The following is a 7,587-nucleotide window of genomic DNA, read 5'->3' as shown; positions in this document are numbered from 1 at the left end:
TGTTTTACCTTTAAGGCAAACGACACAAAGTAAAAGTAATGATAATAACTATAATTTATTGAACACATATTATGTACACTGCCTTGCTAGGTATTTTGCACACAATAAATTTGCAAGGCATTCTCTCCATTTAACAAATGAAGAAACTGAGAGGAAATTGGCTAAATAACTTGCCCAAGGCTTACAGGAGACAGAATTTAGTTTATTTCAGCTTGACTTAAAGCTTCTGCTGTTTCCACTGTTTCATGCTACTTCTCTCAAAATCTCATTTTAAGAAGCTATTAACCCATGCCACTGAATAATGAAGAAAGTATGTCTTAACAAACTGGCTTTTAAACAAAGAAACATTTTTGAAAGAATGCTAAGGGATAATTAGAAGTAAATTCCACTATTCAATCTTATTTTTCTTAGGTCAAACAAAACTCTTCAGCAATTTGATCCCAATAATGTGCAAAGGCAAATACAAGTGAAAGCCATTGTTTGTCATTTAAACTCACCGAATGGCCTGAGACAATACCAGCTTACCTTCCCCTCACTAGTGGATGTATTTAAAACCCTGTCAGAAAACGCATCAGATATTCTCTGAGTTTATTTTTAACTTGCATTTATTTGAGAACAAGATCAGAAAAGTTATTTTCTGTCTATCACAGACACGAGTATGCTATTAAGTCTATTTTCACTTGTCACTAAAAATCAGAACTGTAGATACCTACCTCTCAAACAATAAAAATGGATTTTGCTGATGATTCCATTTATGAAAACATGACTAAAACATTACCTATTCTTACCCAAACTCCTGTTTTTTGTCACATTTTGATCTTGACATTTTATTTTAAATATTATGTTAAAATCTACTTCTTGCTCTTTCAGTTTTGCATGGCCTTTGATAAAAAATAAATAAAATTCTGACCTAAGACATGAGAATTAAGTTATTTATTATTGTGAAAAATTTACCAACATTTGGTTAAGATCTTATTAGCTTTATTCAGTGATTCATGAATCAGGTAGGATTCAATCTAGAAAATAGAAAGGAGTTCCAAATAGCTGTACAAAGTGAAGGTGTTTTATAGACAGAGATACAGAGAATAAAGGAAGTTTTATTGAGCAAATTTTATCTGATTGACTAATACAGGGTAGTTTCACTTCTTTGGTACACAAAGAAATCTTGGAGCCTGTTTGTGTTATTTAAGTTGAGCAGACAGGTTCTGATTGGTGAATTCTAAGTTACAATTCTGGGAGAGTAGAGCATTCAGGAGAAAAGGAAACTCTGTTAAGTTTTGGCTGAGGAGAGAGCTTTGCATGAGTGACTCCATTTTAGGCCTAGCATAATTATTTAACACTTAACAAAATAGTAGATTTTACATGGATAATCCTTACAGTACACTTGCTGTGAATAGTTTTAGTTCTGTTTACCTGCGCAGAATTACTTACAGACATGTATTTCCTAAATGGGCCAAATTTTAGATATCAGAATAAGTTTACTAGCCTTCTTGGTAATGGTAATTGTTTGAAATGGATATCAGCCCATTTTTTTTACTTTTTTTATTTTATTATGTTATATTAATCACCATACATTACATCATTAGTTTTTGATGTAGTGTTCCATGATTCATTGTTTGTGTATAACACCCAGTGCTCCCCATTTTTTAATAAAAAAATTCCACCAAATGTGTTTTCAATTTCTTCATGTTGGAGTTATTTTCATATAAAAAATATGTTAATTTCTTAATTATTCATTAAGTAGATTTTTACTGTGTACCTACTATGTGCATGGTATGCAATAATCAGTGATCCTGCCACTCAAGGATTTTAGAGTATTTTGGGTAAGGTAAGATCTGCTTTTGCCTATATCAACTTTATAGCTATAATTAACTTCTGGCAACACCAAATATACATGTGATATCATAATTTAGTAGAAACTAAAGCAAATACTTTATATGTTATAAATTTGATGTAATGGGAAAAGTCACTTAGCATTTGAATGAGCTTAGTCAGTGCCTCAGCACCTTGACTTTGCTTTCAACTTAACATTGGACAGTCTATACTTTTCAAAAAGTACTGTCTTTGCAAATAAAATGTCTCCAAGGGAGTCAATCACCATACCTTAGGTTCAGCAGAAGCTGAAAGGCTTACAGGGAGTGGAAAAACTTTATAGTAAAAAAAGAGTAATGCTTCAAGTATGCTGTGATTAGAGGCTATTGGTATAGGGAAACTGGATATATGCTTACTAGAAGCAGAGCATCCTATGTGATTGATTTGGGGAACACATTTGGCTATCTTTGGTTGGTCCTAAATTGAAAGTAGAGGCAAAATTAGGAAAACTAGCAGTCATTGACCAAGTCCTGACCTTTCTGGATGGAGTCTACAGAGGTTGTAGGTCAGAATTCTATTTTCATATATGGTCTAGTCATTGTCTGTATATTTTCAGTTTCTCATTGTCAAGCATTATTATCATTCATGTTCAATACTTTTGTGAGTATCTACTATGTGCCAGGTAGTGTTATAGATGAGACAGTGACCAACACAGGAAAAAATACAGGAAAAAACAAAAATCCCTGCCCTCGAGAAATTACATTCAACATGGGAAAAATTAATTGCAATTTTAAATTGAGCGACAAACAAGGTCATATTGAGAAAGTTGACATCGAGAAATAGAGTTGAAGGAACAAGAATTCCTGGAGAAAAGCATCCCAGGAAGAAGGAACAGTAAGTTTAGAGGTTCTGAATCTATGACATGCTAATGTAATTTATGAATAGCTTGAAGGCCATGTGGCCTGAATAAATAATAAGGGGGAAAGGTAGAAGAAGATGTGATCAGAGAAGGAAATATATATATATATTATATATATATATAACAGGAATATAAATAAAATGTAAAATTTATAAATAAATTTATTATAAATAAAATATATAGTTATATATATCAAATAAAACAAATATAAATTATAAAATATAAAAACATATAAATACAAATCTATTAGTATATAATAACACTAATTATAAACACATTTGGTGGGAACAATTAGGCCATTTTCATGCCTCAGCATCCAATTTACCTCTGTATTTGTTTTGGTTAAAAAAAGAAAATTCTGATTCACTCATGTAAGTAGATGAAATAACAGCTTTTTTTTAACAACATGCCTTGCAGCCTTAGTATCCATTTCAATGGATTTGATTTTTCTCATAAGTATTTAAATTGGATAAGAAAGAAATAGGATTTTTAGGGGCGCCTGGGTGGCTCAGTTGTTAAGCGTCTGCCTTCGGCTCAGGTCATGATCCCAGGGTCCTGGGATCGAGTCCCACATTGGGCTCCCTGCTCAACGGGAAGCCTGCTTTTCCCTCTCCCACTCCCCCTACTTGTGTTCCCTCTCTTGCTGTGTCTCTCTGTGAAATATATAAATAAAATCTTTAAAAAAAGAAAAATAGGATTTTTAGTAAAGACTAAAACCAATATGATGTCATATTTTTTCCTTTTTTTTTTTTTTTGGAGAGCAGGAAGCATTTTATTGACCTAATGGATAGGATATTCCACTAGTAGCCCAACTGCAGATACACTGCCAGCCCTCCCATGTCCTTTCACACATGTGTGTGAAGGGGACCCTCTTATAGCAAAGACATTTTCAGTGTCCATCCAGGGATAGAATCTGGAGCTTCCTTGAGTGTGGCCTGAGGCCTTAGTCCTGGGCATTGGCTTCAGCATTGCTTTGTATTTCCCTGTACCTCCTTGGGTAATGGCACCAGGCCCAGGCAAGGGACCTGCCCTTTCACCTCACAGATGCACTTCAGCATCCAGTACTTTGGGAGCCAAAGTGGGCTGGGTGAGAAAGCTGCTTTTTATCCTATTCCTCTTCTGGAAGGTTTCCTTGTTGGATGTGCTCCATGATCTCTTTATTACACTTGGTCTCCACATCCATGAGGACCTCCTCTCTGGCATGCAGATGCAACCACAGAGGTAGGGACAGCATCATATTCTTAAACATCATGATCTACACCTAAGATTTTTTTGTACTGTATCTTAGATATGTTGAAAAACACAAATTTCCTGGTGCCCTCACCCAGCTCCCTATGCATGTTGTAGTTCACAGTCATGACCTTCACTGACCTTGAACACCATCTCCCCCTGGCAAGGTGTAGCAGATCAGGAAGTAGCCCTTCATGGGCATGGTGGTGGAGGGATTGAGCCATGGGACTAGCAGAAAAGAAAGACTCAGAGCAGCAGACACAGCTGGCCCAGCAGATTGCACACCACTTCACTTCACAGCTGTTTTCCCCTTCTTATGCAGACACAGAGGAGACACTTCCGGGGGGGGTTCCTTTTTTACCCCACCCACTATTTTTCCTTTTTGACGACAGAAATTACTAGTGAATTAAACACAGGCAGGCAGATGTTTCTGTGCTTTGCTGAGCATTTGAGTGTGGCTTAGATACACTATAGCTATAGATTGACTTATAAAATTTACTTTCATAATAGTAGATCAGACATTTTTTAAGGACCAGCACTATAAACATCTTAGTCAATGGCACACTTATGAAATTTTCATGTATCTTCTCGAAATATCAGGAACTCTTTTATTTCCAGTTCTTCATAAAAAATGTGGCAATGTGACAGTCTAAGAAAAATAAAACCTTTTATGTCTTTGATTTGGAATATACAACCCAATAAATAATTTTAACTTAATTATCAACTTTCACCTGAATATAACACATATAGTAACAGAAAAGGGGGTTGACATTCAATTAGGGAACTCAGTCACTCTGTAAGCATAATAACATTTGTAACATAGGAGTCTCAGAAGAAGAAGGGAGGGAAAAAGGGGCAGAAGGTTTTTTTGAGAAAATTATGGCTGAAATGACATATCAGATAAAGGGCTAGTATCCAAAATCTATAAAGAACTTATCAAACTCAACACCCTAAGAACAAATAATCCAATCAAGAAATGGGCAGAAAACATGAACAGACATTTTTCCAAAGAAGACATCCAAATGGCCAGCAGATACATGAAAAAGTGCTCAACATCGCTCAGCATCAGGGAAATCCAAATCAAAACCTCAATGAGATACCACCTCACACCAGTCAGAATGGCTAAAATTAACAAGTCAGGGAACAACAGATGTTGGCGGGGATGTGGAGAAAGGGGAACCCTCCTACACTGTTGGTGGGAATGCAAGCTGGTGCAACCACTCTGGAAAACAGTATGGAGGTTCCTCAAACAGTTGAAATTAGAGCTACCATTCGATCCAGCAATTGCACTACTGGGTATTTACCCCAAAGATACAAATGTAGGGACCCGAAGGGGTACGTGCACCCCAATGTTTATAGCAGCAATGTCCACAATAGCCAAACTGTGGGAAGAGCCAAGATGTCCATCGACAGATGAATGGATAAAGAAGAAGTGGTATATATACACAATGGAATATTATGCAGCCATCAAAAGGAATGAGATCTTGCCATTTGCAACGACGTGGATGGAACTGGAGGGTCTTATGCTTAGTGAAATAAGTCAATCCGAGAAAGACATGTATCATATGACCTCACTGATATGAGGAATTCTTAATCTCAGGAACAAACTGAGTGTTACTGGAGTGGTTGGGGGTGGGAGGGATGGGGTGGCTGGGTGATAGACATTGGGGAGGGTATGTGCTACGGTGAGCACTGTGAATTGTGCAAGACTGTTGAATCACAGATCTGTACTTCTGAAACAAATAACGCAACATATTTTAAGAAAAAAGAAAAAGAAGAAGATAGCAGGAGAGGAAGAATGAAGGGGAGTAAGTCAGAAGGGGAGATGAACCAGGAGAGATGATGGACTCTGAAAAACAAACTGAGGTTTCTAGAGGGGAGGAGGGTAAGGGGATGGGTTAGCCTGGTGATGGGTATTAAAGAGGGCACATTCTGCATGGAGCACTGGGTGTTATGAACAAACAATGAATCATGGAACACTACACCAAAACAAATGATGTAATATATGGTGATTAACATAACAATAAAAATTAAAAAAAAAAGAAAACTTCCCTAATTTGCGGAAGAAAATAGATATCCAAATCCAGGAAGCACAGAGAACTCCCATCAAAATCAACAAAAGCAGGCCAACACCAAGACTTATTGTAGTAAAATTTGCAAAATAGACATAAGGAAAGAATCCTGAAAGCAGGGGGGAAAAAGAAATCCCTAACCTACAAGGGAAGACAAATCAGGTTAGCAGGAGATCTCTCCACAGAAACTTGGCAGGCCAAAAGATAGTGGCATGATATATTCAATATGCTGAATAGGGAAAATATGCAGCCAAGAATACTTTATCCAGCGAGGCTATCATTCAGAATAGAAGGAGAGATAAAGAGTTTCCCAGTGTGAGACAGGAATCCATCAAAATCCTAGAGGAGAACATAGGCAGTAACCTCTTTGACATCAGCCACAGCAAGTTCTTTCAAGATACATCTCCAGGGTACCTGGGTGGCTCAGTCGTTAAGTGTCTGCCTTCAGCTCAGGTCATGATCCCAGGGTCCTGGGGTCGAGTCCCACATCGGGCTCCCTCCTCTGAGGGAAGCTTGCTCTCCCTCTCCCACTCCCGCTGCTTGTGTTTCTGCTCTTGCTATCTCTGTCTCTGCCAAATAAATAAATAAAATCTTAAAAAAATAAAAATAAAAACGCCTTTAAAAAAAAGATACATCTCCAAAGACTAGTGAAACAAAAGCGAAAATGAACTTTTGGTACTTCATCAAGATAAAAAGCTTCTGCACAGCAAAGGAAACAGGCAACAAAACAAAGAGGCAACCCACAGAATGGGAGAAGATATTTGCAAATGACACTACAGACAAATCACTGATTTCCAAGATCTATAAAGAAATTCTCAAACTCAACACCCAAAAAACAAATAATCAAGTCAAAAAATGGGCAGAAGACATGAATAGACACTTCTCTGAAGAAGACATACAAATGGCTAACAGACACATGAAAAAACGTTCATCATCATTAGCCATCAGGGACATTCAAATCAAAACCACGTTGAGATACTACCTTACACCAGTTAGAACAAATCTTGCCTGGCAAAAATTGACAAGGTAAGAAACAACAAATGTTGGAGAGGTTGTGGAGAAAGGGGAACCCTCTTACACTGTTGGTGGGAATGCAAGTTGGTACAGCCACTTTGGAAAACAGTGTGGGGGTTCCTCAAAAAATTAAAAATAGAGCTACCCTATGATCCAGCAATTGCACTCCTGGGTATTTACCCCAAAGACAGAGATATAGGGAAAAGAAGGGCCATATGCACCCCAATGTTCATAGTAGCAATGCCCGCAATAACCAAACTGTGTAAAGAGCCGAGATGCCCTTCAACAGAGGAATGGATAAAGAAGATGTGGTCCATATATACAATGGAATATAACTCAGCCATCAGAAAGGATGAATACCCAACTTTTACATCCACATGGATGGGACTGGAGGAGATTATGCTAAGTGAAAGAAGTCAAGCAGAGAAAGTCAATTATCATATGGTTTCACCTATTTGTGGAACATAAGGAATAACATGGAGGACATTAGGCCAAGGAAGGGAAAAATGAAGGGAGGGAAATCGGAGGGGGAGATTAACC

At 37.4% G+C, this 7,587-nt stretch overlaps 1 pseudogene; it reads right to left on the bottom strand.

The window, feature by feature from the left end:
- Positions 1 to 3,511: 3,511 nt before the first annotated feature.
- LOC114223743 (small ribosomal subunit protein mS25 pseudogene) lies at positions 3,512 to 4,163 on the bottom strand (annotated as a pseudogene).
- Between the last annotated feature and the right edge of the window lie 3,424 nt (positions 4,164 to 7,587).

This window comes from Eumetopias jubatus, unplaced genomic scaffold (assembly GCF_037043125.1).
Source record: "Eumetopias jubatus isolate StellerSeaLion01/CBP00866 unplaced genomic scaffold, mEumJub1_p1.0 scaffold_11, whole genome shotgun sequence".
In the NCBI taxonomy this organism is placed as follows: domain Eukaryota; kingdom Metazoa; phylum Chordata; class Mammalia; order Carnivora; family Otariidae; genus Eumetopias; species Eumetopias jubatus.
The sequence above is the reverse complement of the archived record's forward strand: the minus strand, read 5'-3'. Positions and strand labels throughout refer to the sequence as shown.